This window comes from Erinaceus europaeus, chromosome 15, assembly GCF_950295315.1.
Source record: "Erinaceus europaeus chromosome 15, mEriEur2.1, whole genome shotgun sequence".
NCBI classification, from domain to species: Eukaryota; Metazoa; Chordata; class Mammalia; order Eulipotyphla; family Erinaceidae; genus Erinaceus; species Erinaceus europaeus.
Window position 1 is genome coordinate 44,333,291 of NC_080176.1, and position 26,133 is coordinate 44,359,423.

Below are 26,133 nucleotides of genomic sequence, written 5' to 3' on the forward strand. Positions count from 1 at the left end.
TTTATTAATATGGTCACACTGTCGTCTAGATGTCCAGGTATGTAATATGGTCACAGAAGTCATAACCAAAGTCACTTATTTTCTACCTTTATAAATCTACATAGGACTAAACATATGCAGCGAATCTCAAGCTATTGAGTTTGCAAATAAACATTCCTCTTTCACTGTACAACTTCCTTAAAGCATGTAAATATTTCTAAAAGTATACACTCACCAAAGTCTTTTATTAGTATGGTCACACTGTTGTCTATATGTCCAGGAATCTAATATGGTCACAGTCTTAATAACCAAAGTCACTTTTTTTCTGCCTTTAGAAATCTACATTGGTGGTGGGAAAGGTGTTTATGTAAACTACTATTAACTTGTAGTCATATAAATAACTATTTAATTAATATGAGAGGGGAAATATTGATTGAATGTCTCAAACTTTTTACGCACAGACCATAGGCCTAGTCTTTTAAATGCTGACTCTCTAAAAAGCTTAAACCAGGGAGAACAGAAGCAACTAGTGTCATTATTCTATAAGACACAGCTATATACAAATAATATCAAAGGACATAAATTATGGTGATGTTGTGTATGATATAGTAAATCCTAACAATGCCTTCTTAAACCCTAAGAGAGCAGGAAACTCCTGCTTCCTCTATAGAGCCTATATTTCCCCGAGTCCTGGAACCTCTAGGGTGGGGCTCACTTTCCTGCATGCTTTGCTCAATTCATACCAAATGATATTGCAACTGCTGATCACAACCTAATCAATACAACAAGTACTGCCTCAGCATCCTTCATTTCACACTGTGTCCAGAGACATCAGACATGGAATGTCAGCCCTTCAGCCTCATTACTCAGGTGAGACCTTTCCTTTCATAGGATTCTCTAATTAAATTCCAGGTGATCCACTTTCTAACAAAGTCCCAAAACCTAGATATAGACCAGATCTTGTAAGATAGAGCATATGTTCACATGCATCCATAAATAAGGGCAAAATATATAACTGAAAGTAAAAATGCACAATAGTCTGTAGTGAGTCCCTATATGTAGCAAGCAAGTAGAAAGACCTAAAAAGACACCATAAAGTTCCTAATGAAATAGTGTCTACTAAGATGTAGATAATCTCCTAACCTGCCACCTACTACACGTCCAGCCCATCAGTCACTCCAAAGCTAATCTTATCAATGCAAGGATTGCAAAAGCTAATAAGGACAAGAGACTGGCATACTTTAAGGATGACTCTTTAGTCACTATTAGGCCATCCCATCAGCTGGGGCCCAAGTTGGGGAGTTCTAAGATTCCCAAACAGACATGATGGGCCTAGACCTTGAATAAATCCCACTCTCCATTGTTACTTGTCATCTCTATCAGGAACAACACAATAGACCCCTCTGTGGGTCCCCATAGGACCTTGCCCTCAACTTGGATCAGCAACGGTAGAGAATGTTCCATCCTCCAAAAGGAGGCTGGACAACATACTCTATGATACACCTGAGGAAGATAGGTTCTGAAACTGGGCAGCTTGGAACATTCCTACTCATGACCACATTATGTGAGTTCAGATCTACAGGGATGCAGAGGTCACATAGCCTCCTAAGCTGAATATGGCCCCCAGATCAGATCAAATCGATGGGATTTAGAGTCAACAATATATATATATTTTATTTCTTTATTGGGGAATTAATGTTTTACATTCAACAGTAAATACAATAGTGTGTAAATGCATAACATTCCCCAGTTTCCCATATAACAATACAACCCCCACTAGGTTCTCTATCATCCTTCATGGACCTGTATTCTCCCCACCAACCCACCCCAGAGTCTTTTACTTTGGTGCGATATGCCAGTTCCATTTCAGGTTCTCCTTGTGTTTTCTTTTCTGATCTTGTTTTTCAACTTCGGCCTGAGAGTGAGATCATCCCATATTCATCCTTCTGTTTCTGACTTATTTCACTTAACATGAATTTTTCAAGGTCCATCCAAGATCGGCTGAAAACGGTGAAGTCACCATTTTTTTTTACAGCTGAGTAGTATTCCATTGTGTATATATAACACAACTTGCTCAGCCACTCATCTGTTGTTGGACACCTGGGTTGCTTCCAGGTTTTGGCTATTACAAATTGTGCTGCCAAGAACATATGTGTACACAGATCTTTTTGGATGGATGTGTTGGGTTCCTTAGGATATATCCCCAGGAGAGGAGTTGCAGGATCATAGGGTAGGTCTATTTCTAGCCTTCTGAGAGTTCTCCAGACTGTTCTGCACAGAGGTTTGACCAATTGACATTCCCACCAGCAGTGTAGGAGGGTTCCTTTGACCCCACACCCTCTCCAGCATTTCCTGCTGTTACCTTTTCTGATGTATGATATTCTCACAGGAGTGAAGTGTTATCTCATTGTTGTCTTTATTTGCATTTCTCTGATAATCAGAGACTTGGAGCATTTTTTCATGTTTTTCTGTCTTTTGGATCTCTTCTGTGGTGAATATTCTGTCCATGTCCTCTCCCCATTTTGGGATGGGGTTATTTATTGTCTTGTTGTTGAGTCTGTCAAGCTCTTTATATCTGTTGGTTATTAAATTCTTATCTGATGTATGGCATGTAAAGATCTTCTCCCATTCTGTAAAGGGTCTCTTGGTTTGGGTAGTGGTTTCTTTTGCTGTACAGAGGCTTTGTAATTTGATGTAGTCCCATAGGTTTATATTTGCCTTAGTCTTTAATGTAGACCAACATATATAAAGAGCTTGCCAAACTCAACAACAAGACAACAAATAACCCCATCCAAAAATGGGGAGAGGACATGGACAGAATATTCACCATAGAAGAGATCCAAAAAGCAGAGAAACACATGAAAAAAATGCTCCAAGTCTCTGACTGTCAGAGAAATGCAAATAAAGACAACAAAGGTACTCAGACTATTAAATGGGGAAAGCAGAGTCTCTTCAACAAATGGTGTTGGAAACAATAGGTTGAAATATGCAGAAGAATGAAATTGAATCACTGTATTTCACCAAATACAAAAGTAAATTCCAAGTGGATCAAGGACTTGGTTGTTAGACCAGAAACTATCAGATACATAGTGGAAAATATTGGCAGAACTCTTTTTGGCATAAATTTTAAAAGACATCTTCAATGAAACGAATCCAATTACAAAGAAGACTTAGAGACAACAATGACATCATCTTCCTATACAATAACTTGGGTCCACCTGCATATCAGATGTCAGGCTCAAATAAAAACACATAAAAAAAAAAACCAAACCAAGACAAAGCAAACAACAACAACAAAACAGTAGTATAGTCATAGGCTCTTTGGAATATACCTTAAATAGGCCTACTAATTATCTATAAAATGGAGACTTCCAAAATATTCATTTGCACTAATCCAGCCTTTAGATTCATGATTAGTCAACAATTTGTTTGGCTTTACATATTAACTCTTTTTTCAGCCTCCAGGTTCCAGATGCTACTGTAATGTCAACTGGACTTCCCTGGGCAGATGACACCACCAATATGTCCTGGAGCCCAGTTTCCCCAGAGCCCTGCCCCACTAGGGAAAGAGAGACACAGGCTGAGAGTATGGATTGACCTACCATAGCCCATGTTCAGCAGGGAAGCAATTACAGAAGCCAGACCTTCCCTCTTCTGCACCCAATAATGACCCTGGGTTCATACTCCCAGAGGGTTACAGAATAGGAAAGCTATCAAGGTATCAGATGGGATACGCAATTCTGGTGGTGGGAATCTTGTGCTTCCTTTTTATAAATAAATATTATAAAAAATAAAAAAACATAAAAAATAAATCTACATAGGACTAAACATATGTAGCGAATCTCAAGGTATTGAGCTTGCAGATAAACATTCGTCTTTCAGTACCTGAATATTACATATTTACTCTGGGATTATATGTTCTGTTTGTGTTTTAATTCATGTAACTTCTCATTTTAGGGGATTGGTTTTTGTGTTGACCACAAGCTGTGAATAGGAAGAGATGACTAAAAAACAAACCATTTCAAATGTGCTAAGAGAAAGAGCTACAACTATAGGATCAAGGTCAGTAGCATGATGACTTTGAAAATGATAGACAGGTTCATGAGCCAAGTAATAAAGTCTATAGCTATAAACTAGAAAGGAAAAGAAAGAAATAAGAAGTCTCCTAGGCCTCCAGAAATAGAACATATATAGCCTTGCTAAGACCTTGGTTTCTGTTGTGAGATCTATGTTATACTTCTACTTAGTAGAACTGTAAACTAATATTTTAAAAATGTTTTAAACAACAAAAGTTTTTTGATAATTGTCTATCACAGCAATAGGAAAATGATATATTTTCTTTTATCATATAGATTGTGATAACAATTGTGATAACTATGTCTAAATCTTTCAAATACATTTACTTTGCCCTATTTAGACTTTTTCTGTCTCATGATTCATTATGTCATAACAATAAATTCATAACTTTTTCTCCTTTATTTCTAAAGTCACTCTACTATGATTCATTTTTTCATATTGGAGTCAGAATTGCCTTACTTAGAGACAAATTGAGTATACATTGCTAATAAATAATTTATTTCCATTGCTCTGTGGATAAAGTCCAGTCTCCTTATATGGTTTAAAAGGTCCTGAATGATCTAGTTCCTGATCTCTCTCTCTGTTTATCTTTTAATGACTTATGGTGCAAATACATATTTAATTTCAGCAAACCCCTTCTTAATCTTGCCTTCTGACATAGAATTTCCCCTCTGTTATACTACCACTTCAGTTCAGTCAACACACAATTTTTCTTTACCTGTCCATATAAATACTGCCACTCCTAGACTTCTTTTTCTAAACTCATAAAAATCAGTTTTCCTATCACTATTTGCTCTTGCTCATATTGAAACCATGATCTCAGGGGAAGCATGTTTCAGTCTTGTTATATGATGTGATTTAATTTTGATTGGAAACATCCTTCTATAACTTAACTGTTTTAGACCAGTTATCACACATTTCAAGTAATATATGTTTAGCAAGTAAAGGGCATTTACATTTTGTCAAAGTGCATGCATACATGTAATCAGTGTTTTAATGTTTATTTAATATAGTTTCTAACATTCTTAACATTAAATTCATTGTTGAAAATGATGGCAATATTTTAATCAACATTTTATTCACAAATACAAAGAAATATATATATTGAACGATGTTCAGGATGTTCTCAGAGCACTGGCTAATATAAGTACAAATGACTCATTATGGTTGCCCCTTGCTTCCAAAATAATGAATTTAGAGTCTCCTATAAAAATTATAAGCATACTGTAGGGAAGGAATTAACCAGATTTTAGCAGTTTGCTTTGCAAATCCAAGTCTATTAAGTGACACAGAATGTCTCAGCATGTCATGCAGTAATGTAATTATCACTGACATTAATTATTATATTCTAAATTGCCCTTTTAATCATGTCTCAAAATGGGAAATTATGATTGCTTTCTGCTCTTTATCATTCATCTTTCTTCACTATGTTTAAAGAAAGAATGTCTGAGTCCAAAAGAATAGTTGTAATAAAGCCATCAGTGAATGTTTTAGTTAACAGTACTTTTACATTTCTCAGAAAGCCATATAAATATTGAAAATGTTGAGTACATTAGTCATTTATTAATATTGGTGCTAGTTGATTAGCCTGTCAATTCAAAAGCCACTCTTATAGAGATTTTGAAATAGAAAAATTAAAATATTTTTACAGAAACAATTAGAGTATATATTATTTAAACAACTATTCACTGTGAAAACATAAAGAGCTATATATTCCCTGAATTTATGCTTCTGAAAAGAATCATCTGGATATCAGTGACAAATATGTAGCATTATTCAGATGACGTAACACAAAAATCACAAAAGGAGTATACCAATTTGCTTTGTATACAAGCTGTCTATCCTCTATTATGATTCACTTACTTATCTACAAATTTTTCTTTATCTTTATCCCCCTCCATATTTCAAATAGTTAAAAGAATGGGTCAAACAAGATAAATTATTGTTAAATTCTAAAACTATAAAATCTTCTATTATTACTAAAATTAAAAACATTTGGTTAGGGACACACCACCCACCATAAACCAGAGTTTTAGCAGCACAGTTATTGGAAAGTTGCCATTTGTTTCAAATCCACCTGATAGACTTTAGAGTTCCACTGAGGACCACTTTCGTTCCAAATAACTTCAAATTTCTTTGGGATAGATGTTTATAGTTGTAGAAGGCTCTTCAGTGAACCCCAGGAATCCATCCAGGGGCATCAGACCCACTTTCGTGCTATGGACAATGTGCTCTGTTGCATAGCTCACAAAACTGTTCCATCTGCCACTAAACACTATGGCTTCTTTCTTTAATTTTTTTCTTGCCTCCAGATATATTGCTGGGGTTCATTGCAAACGCTAGAAGAAGATTGCCTGCATTACGGATTCACTTGCTCCTGGAGGCTATTTTCTCCCCTTTTGTTGCCCCTGTTGTTTACCATGGTTGTTGTCATTGCTGTCACTGTTGTTGGATAGGACAGAGAGAAATAAGAGAGAGGAGGAGAAGACAGCAGGGCAGAGAAGATAGACATCTGCAGGCCTGCTTCACCACCTGTGAAGCGACTGCCCTCAAGTGGGGGAGCCCGGGGCTGGAATCGGGATTCTTATGCTGGTCCTGCGACTTTGCCATGTGTGTTTAACCCACAGGGCTACCACCTGGTCTCAAACACTATGGTTTCTTAATTCCTGAGAATCTCTCCTTCACCAGTTTTCTACCCATTGTCCACATGCACCTGCAACTACTAGTGGCTGAATGCGTTTCTGAAGAAATCCTAGCTGTAATTTGGTGAGCTTTTTGGTGATTTTTCATTGCTTTAACTAGTTTATCAGGCAAGTGACATGTGGCAGCTAGCTATTTCATTACTATGTCTAATATTTAGACATAGTAATATAGTAACAGATTATTATTACTAATATAATATTAGATTACTAATATCTGACACAGTACTTATGTCTGATTCTTAATGTCAGAAAATATAATTATAAATAAAATCATATGTTGAATCCCACGTAGGATTACAGTGTTCATATTTTAAACATATAAGTTGAAATAAACTACCAAAATTGAAAATTAAATCAGTTTTAGATAAAGTCAGTTTTTTAAAAAGAGTGTAACAAAAATCAAGAAAAATACTGGAGTTTATAAAATAAAATCAGAGTAACTAAAGGAATTAATAAAGTAAGTTATAAAAATGTAGTTGTTGGGGCAGGGGTAGATAGTATAGTGCTTATGCAAAGACACTCTCATGCATGAGGCTCTGAAGCCCCAAGTTTAATTCCCCACACCACCATAAACCAGAGTTGAGCAGTACTCTGGTTGCTCTATGGCAGTATCTCTCTCTCTCTCTTACTCAAATAAATAAAAAAATATTTTTAGAAAACCAAATATAGTTGTCATCTTTGAGACAGAAAAATCTAAGATCAGAAAATGAGTTCAGTATTTGGTTTGCTCAAAAGAGTACAAAGATGAGTGTATTAGAACTGTATGAGATTAACTCAGAGCATTAATCTATGATAAAATAAACTAGATTTTTGAAAAGAGTTAGTGTAAGAATCTGACTTTTTGGGAGTCAGGTGGTAGTGCCCCAGGTTAAGCATACGTGGTGTAAAGTGCAAGGACTGGCATTAAGGATCCAGTTTGAGCCCATGTTCAGCGAGGAAGCAATTACAGAAGCCAGACCTTCTACCTTCTGCAACCCTCAATGACCCTGGGTCCATGCTCCCAGAGGGATAGAGAATGGGAAAGCTATCGGGGGAGGGGGTGGGATATGGAGATTGGGCGGTGGGAATTGTGTGGAGTTGTACCCCTCCTACCCTATGGTTTTGTTAATTAATCCTTTCTTTAATAAAAAAAAAAAAAAAAAGGATCCAGTTTGAGCCCCTGGCTCCCCACCTGCAGAGGAGTTGCTTCACAAGAGGTGAAGCAGGTCTGCAGGTGTCTTTCTCTCCTCCTCTCTGTCTTTCCCACCCCTCTCTATTTCTCTCTGTCTTATCCAACAACAACGACATTAATAATAACTACAACAATAAAACAACAAGGGCAACAAAAGCAAATTTAAAAGAAGACTCTGACTTTTTATTTAGAAAAACTGGCATGCTGTTTAGAACTCTAAATACAGTGACCCAATCAATCACAGATTCTTTCTGAACAGTGAATATAACTTTTCAAGGCATAAAGAATGAAGGGGTGTCATACAGAAGAAATTATTATAGAAATGATTACAATACTTTACTTGTACAAGGTTGAAGCACGTGGTTATTACAAAAGCTGCAAGAGATGAGGTTATTGATCAAAATAAATCACAATGATCAAGTTTTAAATAAATATTGAATTTAAAAAGAATAAGCATAGCCTGTGGATTTAAAAAAAAGTGTATGTGTTAAAAATTCAGAACTCAAAAGTCATCCTAGTACTTTTGCTTGCACAACTGCCAGATTGTACAGATATTTATTGAGATAAAGATTTCAGCAGCAGTAATAATGAAGCTTTGTTTGAATATTAATCCTGACACAACTACTATCTCTAGAGAAGACGTTAAATAGGGAAGTAGACAAACATGTTTTTATGCAGAAGGTTATGTGACTAACAACACACATATACCTCCACCCTGCTCCACAGGAAAACCAGGACACTCTTGTCTAGCATTAGGCAGCTAGCTCTAGGTCTTTGCTGGCAGGCCTCCCTCAAACTCACCTGTGAGCAGCTGGATCTTTCTTACTGTTTGCCCTTTACTTCCCTTGGTGACTATGCCTTAACTTCTTTATTCTAATAAAATTCCTATAACTTTAAATGAATAATATTATACAAAGTAGATTATATACTATTTTTAACAGCTGAGTAGTATTCCATCATGCATAAACCAGACTTTTTGTTTGTTTGTTTGTTTGTTATATATCTTTGGTTACCTTGATTGCTTCCAAGTTTGAGCTATTACGAACTGTGCAGCTATGCTGGTTTTTTGGTTTTGCTGTTTGATTTGAATCTTTGAAAATATTTTTGAGGGGGACTGGGCAATAGTGCAGTGGGATAAGAGCACATGGCAAAGGGCAAATGGCAAAGACAGGCTCAGTTATCCCATTTGGATCCCCCCTTCCCATTTGCAGGAGAGGGGGGTCGCTTCACAAACAGTGAAGCAGTTCTGCAGGTGTCTTTCTCTCCTCTCCTCTGTCTTCCTCTCCTGTCTCGATTTCTTCTCTCTGCCCTATCCAACAACAACAGCTATAACAACAATAACAATAACAACCACTACAAGGGCGATAACAACAAGGACAACAACATGGGAAAAATAGCCTCCAGGAGCAGTGTATTCGTAGTGCTGGCACAAAGACTCAGCGATAACCTTGGAGGCAAAAAAAAAAAAAAAGAGCAGGGTGATAGCGCAGCTGGTTAAGCTCAAGTGGCACAAAGCGCAAGGACCCGCATAAGTATGCCACTCAGAGCCCTCGGCTCCCCACCTGCAGGGGAGTCGCTTCACAGGCAGTGAAACAGGTCTGCAGGTGTCTTTCTCTCCCCCTCTCTGTCCTCTCCATTTCCTCTGTCCTATCCGATAACGACGATATCAATAACAACAGCAATAATAACTACAACAATAAAACTAGGGCAACGAAAGGGAATAAGTAAATAAATGTTTTTTAAATAATTAATAAATAAATAAAATTTAATTTAATTAACATAAATAATGAATAAAATATTTCTGAAACATAAGTTTTGAAATGTTACACCAATATTTTCTCTGTATATTTGATACTCCCTAGTCTGATCTCCATGTCCCTGGTATATTTAGAGTTGGCTTTTATGCATGGTGATAGATGGCAGTTCTATTTCATTCGCTTGCATGTTTCAACCCAATTTTCCCAACACTATTTGGTGAGGAGACTTTCGGTTTTCTATTTAATGTTTGGAGCCCCTTTGTCAAAAATTAGTTGTCCATAGATGTGGGAGGTTATTTCTGGGCTTTCCATTCCATTCCTCACTCTGTGTGTCTTTTTTGTTTCCACTACTAGGAAATTCAGATTTGAGTACCTCTCTAGTATAGTTTGAGGTCAGGAAATGCAATGCCTCCAGTTTTGCTCTTTCTTCTCAAGAATGGAGGCTTCACATTTCCTGACCTCAAATTATAGTACAGATCAACATCTCCAATGAACATAGATACTAAGATTTTGAACAAGCTTCTAGCCATCTGGATATAGCAACAATCACTGAGTAATACAGTGCAGTGGCATAAGTAACATTAGAGGGGCCAGACCTTGGCATACCTGGTTAAGTGCATGTTTTTTTTTTTTGCTAGACAGGAGAGAGAGAAATTGAGAGGGAAATGGAAGGTAGAGGGAAAGAAACCTGCTTCACCACCCTTGAAGCTTCCCCCAAGCAAGTGGGGAGTAGGGGGTTCCTGGTTAAGAAGTGCACTGAGTCATGTGTAACTACTGCTGGCCCCAAGAAGATAAGTTTTCTCAAAATATAGGATATATTCAGAAAATATTACATTTATAAATAGCATATTTATTATATGAATGTAAGATTAAAAACTAGGCTAGCCATTTGTATTTTCAATAGCACTATAACTTTATTTATTAGGGAAATGATATACAAAGAAGTTGTTGTCTAGTGTTGGGTACTGGTAGAAGTTATAGAGCACATGGTGACTATGGGTTCAGGCTCTTGTTCTCGAGCTGCAGGAGGGAAGCTTCACAACTGGAAAGCAGTGCTGCAGGTATCTTTTTTTTTTTTTCAATCTTTCGTTCTATCCTTTGCTTCCCTCTCAATTTCCTTCTATTTCTATAAAAATGTATTTTAAAAGGCAGTCTGGTAGGTAGTATAATGGATAAAACATAGGACTTTCAAGTATGAGGTCTGTAGTTAGGTTCCTGGCAAGTCATATACCATAGTGAGGTCTGGTTCTCACTCCCTCTCCTCCTCTTTCATTAATTAACAAAAATAATCTTTTTTAAAAAAACTTTTTTCGAGATGGGCAGTAGCGCAGCGGGTTAAGTGCAGGTGGCACAAAGTGCAAGGACAGGCATAAGGGTCCCACTTCGAGCCCCTGGCTCCCCACCTGAAGGGGGGGTCATTGCACAGGCGGTGAAGCAAGTCTGCAGGTGTCTGTCATTCTCTCCCGCTCTCTGTCTTATCCTCCTCTCTCCATTTCTCTCTGTCCTATCCAACAATGATGACATCAATAACAATAACTACAACAACAATAAAAACAACAAGGGCAACAAAAGGGAAAATAAATACATAAATAAATAAATAAAATGAAATTTATATGAAAAAAAACCTTTTTTTCCTCCAGGGCTATTGCTGGGGTTCAGTACCTGCACTAAGAATCTGCTGCTCCTGGAGGCTGTTTTTCCCATTTTGTTGCCCTTGTTATTGTCGTCAGTATTACTGTTGTCATTGCTGTTGTTGCTGTTGGATAGGACAGAGAGAAATCAAGAGAGGAAAGGAGACAGAGAGGAGGAGAGAAAAACAGATACCTGCAGACCTGCTTCATCACCTGTGAAGTGACTCCCCTGTAGGTGGGGAGGCGGGCTTGAACCAGGATTAATAAGCCAGTCCTTGCACTTTGTGCCATGTGCGCTTAGCCCACTGCACCACCACCTGACTCCCAAATAAAAATAATCTTAAAGAAAACTAAAAGCAAAACAAAGAACAAAGGAGGGAAGAAGAGAAATGAAAAGGAGAGAAAAAAAGCAAGAGGAGGGGGGCGGAAAGAATATATGGCCACCAAGTGCTGTGGATTTGTTGTGCAGACATCAATGCCCAGCTAACCCTCATGGCAATTAAAAAAAATGTTGGCACATAACTAATTTCTTACTGCTCTGAGATAGGTATCAACACATTACCATAATTTGAGTCCTTCTCCTCTATCCTGCACTGGGTCTTCAGTACCTTATAAATGGGTTAGCCATCTCTCCCCTGAAAATTTTCTTCAATAAGTGGTGGTGTGAAAATTGCAAATGAATTGAAATGATTGAAATATGAAGATGAATTAAATTAGACCAATGAAGGACTTGTACACTGAAAACTATGTCTCTCTTCCATATGATAGAAAAAGACACAAAGAAATGGAAATATATTTCATGCTCCTATTCAGGGAGAATTAACATGGTTAAAATGACTATCTGACCCAGAGCCATATACATATTCAATGCCTTCCTATGAAGGTATCACCAAACTTCTTTTTTGTTTTATAGAGAGCATGTTTTTGAAGTTTATTATCGGACAGAGACAGAGAGAAATTGAAATGAAGTGGGGATAGAGAGGTACAGAGATATACCTGCAGCCTTTCTTTACCACTCCTGAAAATTTCCCCCTGCTGGTGGGGACCAGGGGCTTGAACCCAGTTACTTGCACACTGTAATGGGTGTGCTTAGCCAGGTGTGTCACCGTCTAGGCTCCCACCAAATTTCTTTAATGGGATAGAACAACAATGGGAAAATTTTATTTGGAACAAAAAAGGTTTTAGGATTGCCCAGGCAATCCTGAAAATAAAGAGCAAGACTAGAGGCATTACACTCCCTGACCTTAAACTATACCACAAAACTATAGTAATAAAAATGGCCTCATACTAGAACCAAAAAATAGATACATAGATCAGTGCAATAGAATTGAAAATTCCCAAACAAAGCCCTCGCATCTTTGGACAACCAATTTTTGTCAGGCGGACTCTAACCATTAAATGGGGGAAAGAGAGTCTCTTCAACAAGTGGTGCTTCGCAAATTGGATTGAAATATGCAAAATAAGTGACACTATACCACTGCATAATGCTGTGTGCAAAAGTCAACTCCCAGTAGACCAAATACATGGACATCACCTCAGAAACTAACAAATACATAGAGGAAAACTGAACACTTCATAATCTGTGCTTCAAAAAGGTCTTCAAAGACTCAAATCCAAAAGAAACTTAAGCAAAAGAAACTTAAACAAAAATAAATCAATGGGAATTCAAACTGAAAATATTCTGCTCCTCCTCCACTGGAGAAAGACACCCTACAATGTGAGAGAAGATGCTTATGCATCACAACATATGAGGTCAGATTGAACTCATACCTCCTGCTTGAGAGTTAAACATTTAGTGCACTGCATCATCTTCCTGGCCTTAGGAAAGTTACATTGATTAATTATTTTATGTATCATTAATACTTATTAAAATAATAATTGATTTATTTTATTATTATTTGTTTACCAGAGCACTGCTCAGCTTTGCTGATGATGGTCTGGGATATTGAACCTGGGACCAGGGAACCTTAGGCATGAGAGTCTGTTTTCAGATTCTTCCTATCTATCATCTATCTATCTATCTATCTATCTACCTGTCATCTCCCCTACACCTCTATTGTATGGAGAAATATTAGGAAAGAGAAAAAAATCACACTTGATAACATCTGAGTTGATAAGAGTTTCAAAATATCATAATCAGAAGTTTTCAAGCATAAGTGAGTTCTAAGAAAATTTTGAGAAGGAAGGTAAACTATGCATTAAAAACTAGAGGAATGGGTCCGAGGAGATAGCTCACCTAGGAAAGTGTCTGTTTTGCCATCTGATTAACCCAGATTCAAATCTGGCCCTCACAGCACTGGGAGAGGTTCAAAGTTGTGTCATCATTCTCCTTCTCACTTCCTATTATTTTCTTGTTAGCAATTGTCTTCATAGCTAGTTTTCATTTCTAGTAGTGGTTCATATATTTGGTGCTTTTATTTTTCTGAAGTTCTTTTTCTATAATTCCTAATTGCTGGAGTAAATTAATCTTTTTATTATTAAAGTCTTCTTTGTTTCTTTGTCTTTTTAAAAAAAAAATATATGAGCGTGGTTAGTGGTTTACAGTATAGTTTTTAACATATAGGCACAACCTCTCATCTTCCCGAGTAATATTTTTATTGTAATTAATTTATAAAATTTTAAAAAATTGACAAGGCCATAGGATAAGAGGGGTACAATTGCACACAATTTCCACCACCAGAGTTCTCTTCCTCAAAAGCTTTCCTATAATTTAATGAGTAATATTTTCAACATGTTTCTGTCCTTAAGATAATATTGTCAAGATTTTAGAAGTTAAATGTGATATATTTATTTTACAAGTAAATTCAGTTTGTATCTTAATTTACTTGCAATTTTCAATATCTATCTCAGTTTCACAAAATAAGACCACACTATTAAGTATTAGCATACATGCATTACTATTATCTGTGAAATCTGGCTTTTAATTTGTTATTTCATTCTTTATCTATAATCTCATTATCCCTTGTCTTAATGTTCTTACTTTTATGTAAAATTTGTATAAATAGTTTATCCTGTGTCTTCTTATTTCCATAGGGGGAAGAAACAAAGACATCTTTTAAAACATTTAAACAAAATAATCTTATTTGAAGAATCATAATACATCAGGCATTGTACCTGGTGTGCAGTATTCAATGTGGATAAGAAAATAGACCCTGTATCAATTATATTTGGTTTTCAGTGGGCTTTAATATCATTGTGATGCGATTTATTATTTTGAAGCTGTAGTAACTGTGATAAATGTAAAATTACACTCCATAGTGATGTAGGTAATCAAATTAAATTGACTTGAATATAGACCATATTTTATTTAAGTAAAAAGTAATACATGAATAGTTTTGATAGTTTTGTAAAAGAGAATACATAGCATACAAAATGATTTGGGCAACATTTTTGGAACATAAGGATAAAAGTTTAAATAAGTTATAATGAGACAGCAGAATAAAACTTTCTTCTTTTTATTATTATTATCTTTATTTATTGGGTAGAGAAAGCCAGAAATCAAGAGGGAGGAGGTGATTGAGAGTGAGAGAGAGAGAGAGACGCTTGCAGCCCTGCTTCACCACTCATAAAGCTTTCCCCCTGCAGGTGGGGACCAGGGGCTCGAACCGGGTCCTTGTGCATTGTAATACATGTGCTCAACCAGGTGTGTCACTAGCCGGCCCCTAAAACTTTCTTCTTTTTTTATTGGCAGCTTTATTTATTTATTTTTAATTTATTTATTTATAAAAAGGAAACATTGACTAAACCATAGGATAAGAGGGGTACAACTTCACACGATTTTCACCACCAGAACTCTGTATCCCATCCCCTCCCCTGATAGCTTTCCTATTCTTTTTTTTTTTTTCCTCCAGGGTTATTGCTGGGCTAGGTGCCTGCACCATGAATCCATCGCTCCTGGAGGCCATTTTTTCCCTCTTTTTGTTGCCCTAGTTGTTGCAGCCTCGTTGCGGTTATTATTGCCATTGTTGACGTTGCTTTGTTGTTGGATAGGACAGAGAGAAATGGGGAGAGGAGGGGAAGACAGAGAGAGAGGGGAGAGAAAGATAGACACCTGCAGACCTGCTTCACCGCCCGTGAGGTGACTCCCCTGCAGGTGGGGAGCCGGGGGCTCGAACCGGGATCCTTACGCCGGTCCCTGCGCTTTGCACCACTTGCGCTTAACCCACTGCGCCACCGCCCGACTCCCAGCTTTCCTATTCTTTAACCCTCTGGGATTATGGAACATGGGCGTTGACAGGTTGATCCATACTCCCAGCCTGTCTCTCTCTTTCCCTAGTGGGGAAGTGCTCTGGGGAAGCGGGTTCCAGGAAAGATTGGTAGAGTTGTCTGTCCAGGGAAGTCTGGTTGGCATCATGCTCGCATCTGGAACCTGGTGATTGACAAGAGAGTTAACATACAAAGCCAAGCAAATTGTTGACCAATCATGGACCTAAGGGCTGGAATAATGCAGATGAATAGTTGGGGCGGGGACATCTTCTATTTTGTAGATAGTTAGTAGGCATATTTTAGTTATATTCCAAAGGGCCTGTGGCTATAGTAGTTTTTTGGTTTGTTTATTTTTCCTTTTTCTTTTTGCCCCTAAGCCTGAAATCTGATATGCCAATGGATCCAAGTTATTGTCTGGGGAGTTGATATCATGGCTGGGAAAAGGACCAGAAAGCTGGATCAGGGAAGAGAGTAGCTCCCTAATATGGGGAATGGGTATAAATATTGTTGACTCTAAACCCCATCTATTTGATGTGATCTGGGGCCCATAATTAGCCTAGGAGCCTACGTGACCTCTGCATCCCTCTAGATCTGAGCTCACATTCTGAGGTCATGAGTAGGAACATTCCAGGCTGCCCCAATATAGATCCATCTTCCTCAGGTGTAGCATAGAGTATGTTGTCCATCTTCCCTTCAGAGGATGGAACATTCTCTACCATTGTTGATCCAAGTTGAGGCAAAGATCCTGTGAGGGCCCACAAAGGCGTCTATTGTGTTGTTCCTGATAGAAATGACCAGTAACAATGGAGAGAGGGATTTATTTGAGGTCTAGGCCCATCAAGTATGTTTGGGAATTTCAGGACTCCCTGAGTTAGGACTCCCCAGCTGATGGAATGGCCTAAGAGTCATCATTAAAGTATGCCCGTCTCTTGCCCTATTTAGCTTTTGCAGTCCTTGCTTTGATAAGGTTAGCTTTGGAGTGAGAGAATTTTAATAGGAAGTAGGTGAGAAAGGTATCTAAGTCTAAGTGGACATTATTTCATTATGAACTTGATATTGACTCACTACAGACTATTGTGTATTTTTTTCAGTTACATACTTTCAGTTATATATTTTTCCCTAATTTATGGATACATGTGAAAATATGCTCTATCTTACGGAACCTGGTCTATATCTAGGTTTTGGGACTTTGTTAGGATGTGAACCTGCTGGAATGGAATTAGAGAATACAATGAAAAGAAAGGTCTTACCTGGGTAATGAGGGTGAAGGGTTGGCATTCCATCCCTGACATCTCTGTACACAGTCTGAAGTGAAGCACGCTGAGATGGTACTTGTTGCATTGATTAGGTTGGGATCGGTGGATGCAATATCATTCAGCATGACTTGAAAGAAGCATGCAGAAAAGTGAGCCCCACTCCAGAGGTTCCAGGACTGGGGGAAATATAGAGGAAGCTGGAGGTTCCTGCTGTCTTAGAATTTAAGAAGACAATAGATAGTTATTGGTATAATCACATTGTTTGGCAATTGGGTTAACTTTGAAAAATCCCTTTGTTAGGATTTGCTATATCATACACACCATCACCGTATTTTATATCCTTTATTTGTATATAGCTGTGCCACCAGTTGCTTCTGTTCTTCCTGGACTAAGCTTTTAAGAGAGTCAACATATCAAAGACTTTTTGATATTGTGCACTAGAAGAACATTTATTTGAATGTGGCATGGAAAAGCATATTAGGTCAAAACAAAAGTTAAACAAATATTGAAAGGAAAATCATACTTATATACTTATGTACTTTATTATTTATAAAACATTAATTTATTCCTCAGTCATAGCACAGTTCTAAGCACACTTCGTCTGCGAAGAACTTTTTAAAAATATTTATTTATTCCCTTTTGTTGCCCTTTATTGTTATTGTTGTAGTTATCATTGTTGTTGTTATTGATATCATTGAGTTCTGAGATATTTTGTCACAATGCATAATTAAAACAACAATAATCGATTCCTGCTGCATTATGTCAAAATATCTCAGAACTCAATGAGTTCCTCTTAAATTAAAAAAGTTACATGAAGTTGAACAGTTTTACCAAATACCTATATTATGCACAACATCATTTCTCTTACAAACTGCAGTTTTATTTCTGTTTGTGTAGCTTAACCTCTGCAAAAGTAATTAGGTCTATAATTAAAAAGCTATTTAGAATGATTAACACCCTGTTATCTTGTGGCATTTAAAGACAAATGCAAATGTCAGAAAGGATGAATTCATTAAAATTTTCTGTTTAGTTAAAAAAATGTGGCAGGAGGTGTTATTTATTAAAATGTTGCAGTTTCAGGGAAGGTTTGATCTGTAAAAAAAAAAAAAAGCAGGAAAGGTGAAAGATAACTTTCTCTAGAATCTAACACAGCAATCAGCTGCTATTCACAAATATTTATTTTAAGACTTATTTTAAGTGCTCACAGTATCACGGAGTTTTTAGAAAGTGATGTCATTCTTTTGAGAAGATTTATCTTCTTTAATACATTAAAAATTGATAGTACATATACTTCCAAGTTAGTCATATATACGAGTTTAATATTCTGTATGTCATTTCTATTGATGCATTATTAATCTAGACTTTTATGTTGTGCATTCCAGAAATATTTGTAGCCTTTTAATAGTAAGCATTTTTTCCAAATATGATTTCATTCCATTGAAATAAGAATTCAATCAGGTAAAAAAGTCAATGACTACAGGGAGTCGGTTGGTAGCGCAGGTAAAGCACAAGCTTAAAGCCCAAAGACCAGGATAAGAATCCTGTTTCAAATTCTTAGCTCCCCACCTGCAGGGGAGTTGCTTCACAAGCGGTGAAGCAGGTCTGCAGGTGTCTATCTTTCTCTCCCCCTCTCTGTCTTCCCCTCTTCTCTCCATTTCTGTCCAATCCAACAATGACGACATCAACAACAACAACAATAATAACTACAACAATAAAAAGAAAACAACAAGGGCAACAAAAAGGGAAAATGAATAAATAATTTTTTTTTCCATTTTTTTTTATTTTTTTTTTAATTTAAATTTTTAATTTAAGAAAGGATTAGTGAACAAAAGCATAAGGTAGGAGGGGTACAACTCCACACAATTCCCACCACCCAATCCCCATAACCCACCCTCTCCCATGATAGCCTTCCCATTCTCTAGCCCTCTGGGAGCATGGACCCAGGGTCGTTGAGGGTTGCAGAAGGTAGAGGGTCTGGCTTCTGTAATTGCTTCCCCGCTGAACATGGGCATTGACTGGTCGGTCCATACTCCCAGTCTGCCTCTCTCTTTCCCTAGTAAGGTGTGTCTCTGGGGAAGCTGAGCTCCAGGACACATTGGTGGGGTCTTCAATCCAGGGAAGCCTAGCCAGCATCCTGGTGGCATCTGGAACCTGGTGATTGAAAAGAGAGTTAACATACAAAGCCAATTTGTTGAGCAATCATGGATCCCAAGATTGGAATAGTGGAGAGGAAGTGTTAGGGAGGTACTCACTGCAAACTCTAGTGTAATCCTGCTTTCAGGTATATATTTTGCAGTAGTTTATGGATACGTGTGCACATACGCTCTCTCTCACAGAAACTGGTGTATGTCTAGGTTATGGGACTTTGTTAGAAAGTGAACTACCTGAGATGAAATTAGAGTGTACTATTAAAGGAAAGGTCTCACCCGAGTAATGAAGCTGAAGGGTTGTCATTCCACACGTGAAGTCTCTGGATACACACTGAGGTGAAGCATGTTGAGATGGCAATCGTTGCTTTGGTTAGGTTGTGATCGGCGGATGCAATATTATTTGGTATGGATTGGGAGAAGCATACGGGAAAGTGAGCCCTATCCAAGGGTGCCAGGACTGGGGGAAGTAGGGGCTCTATAGTGAAGATGTGAGGTTCCTGCTGTCTTAGGGTTCAAAAAGACAATCAATAGTTAATATTATCATCACATTATTTGTTAATTGGGTTAACTTTGAAAAGTCCCTTTGTTATGGTTTGCTGTACAGTACCCAGTATCTTGTATATAGCTGTGCTATTGGAAGCTTCTAATCTACTTGGTCTAGGCTTTTGAGAGAGTCCGCATATCAAACACGTAGCCTATCTATTAAAAAGATTCAGTTTGTCTTTTGAGAACCTTTGAGACATACAATTGATTTCCCCCTCTCATATTAATTAATACTGATTTATATGTCTACATTTTGCTAGGAGTGTACATAAACACCATTCCCATCACCAAAGGACCGTGACCCATCCCTCCCGCCCATTCCCACCCCCCACTGGCCCAGGAAGCTACATGTCTACCCCTCACCACTGGGTTTTTACTTTGGTGCCCTACTTACAATTTGATCAGGTCCTGCTTTTAGTTTCCCTTTCAGATCTTCTAAGTCAGCTTCTGTTGATGAGTGGGATCATCCCATATTCATCTTTAACTTTCTGACTTAGTCCACTTAACATAATTCCTTCTAGCTCTGTCCAAGCTGGGTCAGAGAAGGTGAGTTCATTGTTCTTGATAGCTGCATAGTATTCCATTGTGTATATATACCACAGCTTTCTCAGCCATTCATCTGTTGTTGGGCACCTGGGTTGCTTCCAGGTTTTAGCTATTATGAATTGTGCTGCTATGAACATAGGAAAACACACCTCTTTTTGGTTGGGTGTTATGGAGTCCTTGGGGTATAACCCCAGGAGAGGAATTATTGGGTCATATGGAAGGTCCATGTCTAGCCTTCTGAGAGTTTTCCAGACTGCTCTCCACAGAGGCTGTACCAATTTACATTCCCACCAGCAATGTAAAAGGGTTCCTCTGTCCCCACATCCTCTCCAGCATTTGTTGCTGCTGTCCTTTTTGATGTATGCCATTCTTACAGGAGTGAGGTGGTATCTCAGTGTTGTCTTTATTTGCATTTCTCTGACAATCAGTGACCTAGAGAAGTTTTTCAAATGTTTGTTAGCCTTTTGGATCTCCTCTGAGGTGAATGTTTTGTTCATATCCTCTGCCCATTTTTGGATGGGGTCATTTGCTTTTTTTGGTGCTTCTTCTTCTAGTGTTTTCCCTTCTTCTGTAGCCAGTCAACAGCATCAGGTTGAGCCTGATGTAAAGTTTTGAGACCTCCTTTGAATCTGGAGAGGTGGCAGTCGTTGACTATGTGGGTCATAGTCTATCGGTGGCCGCAGGGGCAGTTCGGGTCGTCTCTGGCTCCCCAACGATGGAACATAGCGGCGCACCAGCCATGGCCTGTTCGATAGCGATTGAGGAGGGCCCAATCATAACGTGCTAGGTCAAAGCCAGGTTGACGCCTGCAGGGGTCTGTGATGAGGTGTTTGTTCTTTACCTCAGCTGACTGCCAACTCTGTTTCCAAGAGACTGGAACAGAGAAGTTCAGTGTAGGCATAGGGGACCAGATTGGGTGACGAGACGTCAAGTGTTGGACAGGGTGGGTGAAGATATCCGCGTATATTGGCAGGTCTGGTCGAGCATAGACGTGGGAAATGAACTTAGATGATGCTGCATCCCGAGGAATATCTGGCGGGGCGATGTTGCTAAAAACTGGCAGCCATGGAACTGGGGTGGAACGGATGGTTCCAGAAATTATCCTCATGGAGGAATATAATTTGAAATCGACCAAGTGGACATGGGGGCTACGGAACCATACTGGGGCACAATATTCTGCAGTGAATAGCATAATGCCAGAGATGATGATAGTAGTTTGGAAGCACTCGCGCCCCATGAGGAGCTGGCCAGTCTTGCAATGATGTTATTCCTCACGCCCACCTTTGCTGCAGATTTTATGAGATGTTTGTGAAATGACAGAGTGCGATCGAGAGTAAAGCCAAGATAGACTGGCTGGGCTTCATGCCGGATTCTCGTATCGCCAAGCTGCACATTAAGCTCACGTGAGGCTGAGGCATGGTGTAGATGGAAAACAGATGATACCGTTTTTGCAGTGCTAGGGATTATTCACCATTTTTTACAGTAATCGGATATCAGAGACATGTCTTTCGTGAGTGTTTCCTCAAGGATGTCGAACTTTGATGCCTGAGTTGCACAGCAGATGTCATCGGCGTAGATGAACTTCCTTGAAGAAGTTTCTGGAAGGTCATTGATGTAAATATTAAATAGCGTAGGAGCCAGAACAGAGCCATGGGGGAGGCCACTTGAGACAAGTCTCCATCTGCTAGACTTGTCACCCAGATGCACCCGGAATCTTCTGTTTTGGAGAAGAAACGATATAGTGTTGGCCACCCATGGAGGCAGGCATCTTGAGATCTTGACTAGGAGACCACGGTGCCAGACCGTGTCATAGGCTGCTGTGAGATCAACAAAGATAGCACCCGTCTTTAAATTCTTCTGGAATCCATTTTCAATGTAAGTTGAGAGGGCCAGGGCTTGTTAGCAGGTAGATCTTCATGGGTGGAAACCAGCTTGGGCGGGTGATAGGAATTTCTCTGTAAGAGGAGAAATACATGACAGAAGCAGCCTCTCAAGGAGTTTGTAACACACGGAGAGGAGAGAAATTGGTCTATAGCTGGCGGCCAGTGTTGGGTCTTTCTTTGGTTTCAAAACCACTATAATCTTCGTACGACACCAAACTTTGGGCATAGACTCAGATTCCAAGATGTGGGACAGGAATGAAGCGAGCCACTTCTTTGCTGCGGGACCCAGGTTAAGAATGAGTTCTGGGGTGATGTTATCATAGCCAGCAGCTGTTCCCGGTTTAACCCTCTTCAAAGCGTCTTTCAGTTCAGACAGTGTAACGGGAGAGAGTTTTGGAGATGGACAAGATAACTGGAAGTGGGATGACCACTCATGGGAAATTTCTCTTTTCCAGACTGGGTCAATCTTAGCATGTCCAACTTGAGTTAGGTGACTGCCTACTGAGTTTGGAGATATGGGAGGATGGGAGAAGGGAGGGGGTTGGCTACCGGCACCCAGTCTGTGGTGCTAAGTTTGATGACTTCTTTATATATTTTGGTGATTAGTTTTTTGTCAGATGTATGGCATATTAAGATCTTCTCCCATTCTGATTAGACTTCCGGAGGCGGAGCTACGAGCAGCAGGTCGCTTTCTCTCCTCTCCTCTCCTCTCCTCTCCCGGATCAACTAGGAATACCAAAGGAGACCACCCAGACCGAAACAAGACAGGACTACAATGACCACAGGAACCCGGTAAATCACCCGTGAGTACAAACACGCGTGGCTGGTGACAGAGAGGATAGAGGGGCCTAAGGAGAGATTAAGTGACTGCCAACATTCAGCAGTTTATCAGTGGAGACACCACCTCCAGTCTGCTCCACAACAAGGGGACAGCTGAAGGGAGGAAAGGACTCCCCAGAGACTCACCAAGTACAACTCTGAGTCTCCATTGCTACTACCCTCAGAATCTGGAGCAGCAACAGGGAGGGACACCAGGGTAGAGATCTAACCGGGAAACTCAGGAGAAGACCTATACCTCCTTGGCATAGCTGAGGGGCTGTGAAAGTCTCTTTGCATAACCACTGGATTCTCTCTGCCACACCCTGCTTTATCTCTTGGTCAGGAGTCAGTGATTAAGCTAAGAAGCCTATTGATAGTTTAAAAGCCCTCAGGCACCCATAGCCTACAGGGAAGAAAAAAAAGAGGCTTTTACACCACTGAGCTCCAACTCAGGGATTGAAAAAAAACTGTTAACTCCACCACGGTAAACCGTTTAATTAAATTACTTAGACACAAGTCAATACAGGCAATAGTGATCAATAATTTGAAAAGTACTGATAAAGGGAACTCATAACAAAATATATAAAATGGTTAAAACAACAAGAAAAAATATTGGAGACTCGAACCAGGACAAGAGTCCAGCTAAAAGTCCTCCAGAGGGTGAAGCACAAAACAACGAGTTCAATATCCAAACATTAGCTAAGGAAATAATAACAGGAGTGAGTAAAGAATTTGAAAAAATTGTAATCAGAAATGCAGGAACAACAAATGAGAATATGGAAGAAAATTCTAATAATCTCATGGTTATTAGAGAGCTGAAAGCTGAAATCTCTGAGCTAAGAAGGCAACTAGCTGAACAAGCTAAAACAGTATCAAAGCAGGGCAACAAAACAGATGAACTCCAGAAAGCAGTAGAGGGCAGAGAGAATAGAATCTATGAGGCTGAAGACAGAATTAGCAAGATTGAGGATGAATTAGAGACAACTAAAAAATAAGTAAGAGATCTCAAAAGGAGATTAAGAGATGCTGAAAACAACAACAGAGTCCTATGGGATGACTTCAAAAGAAACAATATACGCATTATTGGCTTACCAGAGGAAGAAAGAGAAGGAGAGGAAGAAAGCATTCTCCAGGCCATAATAGCTGAAAATTTCTCTAGTCTAGACAACACCAAAGACATAAAGATTCAAGAAGCCCAGAGGGTCCCAAACAGAACTAATCCAGACCTAAAGACACCAAGACATGTCGTACTTAGAATGGAAAGGAATAAGGATAAAGAAAGGATCCTCAAGGCTGCAAGAGAAAAACAAAGAGTCACCTACAAAGGAAAACCCATAAGATTAGCAGCAGACTTCTCCATACAAACACTACAGGCCAGAAAAGAATGGCAAGATATCTATCGAGTGCTCAATGAGAAAGGCTTTCAGCCAAGAATACTATATCCTACTAGATTGTCATTCAGACTAGATGGAAGCATCAAAACCTTCTCAGACAAGCAACAATTGAAGGAAGCAACCATCACCAAGCCTTCCCTGAAAGAAGTTCTAAAAGGTCTCCTATAAACAACCAGACCACCACAAATAGGACATATATCAAAACACTCTAAAACTCTACAAGAATGGCGTTAAAATATCTTCAATCTTTAATATCAATAAATGTCAATGGCCTGAATTCACCTATTAAAAGACACAGAGTAGGAAGATGGATCAGAAAACACAACCCAACAATATGTTGTCTACAGGAAACTCACCTAACGCAACAAGACAAACACAGACTTAAAGTGAAAGGATGGAAAACTATCATTCAAACCAATGGCCTACAAAAAAGGGCAGGAACAGCTATTCTCATATCTGACATGATAGACTTTAAAATAGATAAGATTAAAAAAGATAGGAATGGACACTACTTAATGCTCAGAGGATCAGTCAATCAAGAGAACTTAACAATTATTAATATCTATGCACCCAATGAGAAGCCATCTAAATACATCAAACTTCTACTGAAAGAGCTACAGCAATATATTAACAGTAATACAATCATAGTAGGGGACTTCAACACTCCATTATCTCAACTTGACAGATCATCCAGGAAGAAAATCAGTAAAGACATAAGGGAGCTAAATGAAGAGATAGATAAACTAGAACTATTGGACATTTTCAGAGTCATTCATCCCAAGTAACTGGAATACACATTTTACTCAAATCCACATGGATCATTCTCAAGGATAGACCATATGTTAGGCCACAAAGACAGCATCAGCCTATTCAAGAGCACTGAAATCATCCCAAGCATCTTCTCAGACCACAGTGGAATTAAACTAACACTTAACAATCAACAAAAGATTAGTAACAGTCCCAAAATGTGGAAGCTCAATAGTACACTTCTTAACAACTTCTGGGTCAAAGAGGAAATCAAGGAAGAAATCAAAATGTTTCGAGAGTTCAATGAAAATGAAGACACAAGCTATCAAAATATTTGGGACACAGCTAAAGCAGTCCTAAGAGGGAAGTTGATAGCTATACAAGCACACATTAGGAAACAAGAAAAGGCACAAATAAACAGCCTGATTACACATCTCAAAGATCTAGAGAAGAACAACAAAGGAATCCTAAAGCAACCAGAAGGACAGAAATTACTAAAGTTAGGGCAGAAATAAATAACATTGAGAATAGGAAAACCATACAAAAGATCAATGAAAGTAAATGTTGGTTCTTGGAAAGAGTAAACAAAATCGACAAACATTTAGCCAGACTCACAAAACAAAAAAGGGAGAAGACCCAAATAAATCGGATAGTAAATGAAAGAGGAGAAATCACAACAGACACTGCAGAAATTCAACACATCATGCGAGGCTTCTATGAACAACTATATGCCACCAAGCTAGAGAACCTGGAAGAAATGAATGATTTCCTAGATACCTACCAACTTCCAAAACTAAGTAAAGAGGAAGTGGATAACATGAACAGGCCCATCACAGCTAATGAAATTGAAACAGTTATCAAAAATCTTCCCAAAAATAAAAGTCCTGGACCAGATGGTTTTACAAATGAATTCTACAAAACGTTCAAAGAAGAACTAATACCTCTACTTTTAAAAGTCTTCCAGAAGATTGAAGACACTGGAATACTCCCTGCCAGCTTCTATGAAGCCAACATCACTCTGATACCAAAAGCAGACAGGGACACAACCAAAAAAGAAAACTACAGATCAATATCTCTAATGAACATAGATGCTAAAATATTGAACAAAATTCTAGCCAACCGGATACAGCAGTATATCAAAAAGATTGTTCATCATGACCAAGTGGGGTTTATCCCAGGCATGCAAGGTTGGTTTAATATATGTAAATCAATCAATGTTATCCACCTAATCAACAAAAGCAAGACCAAAAACCACATGGTCATATCAATAGA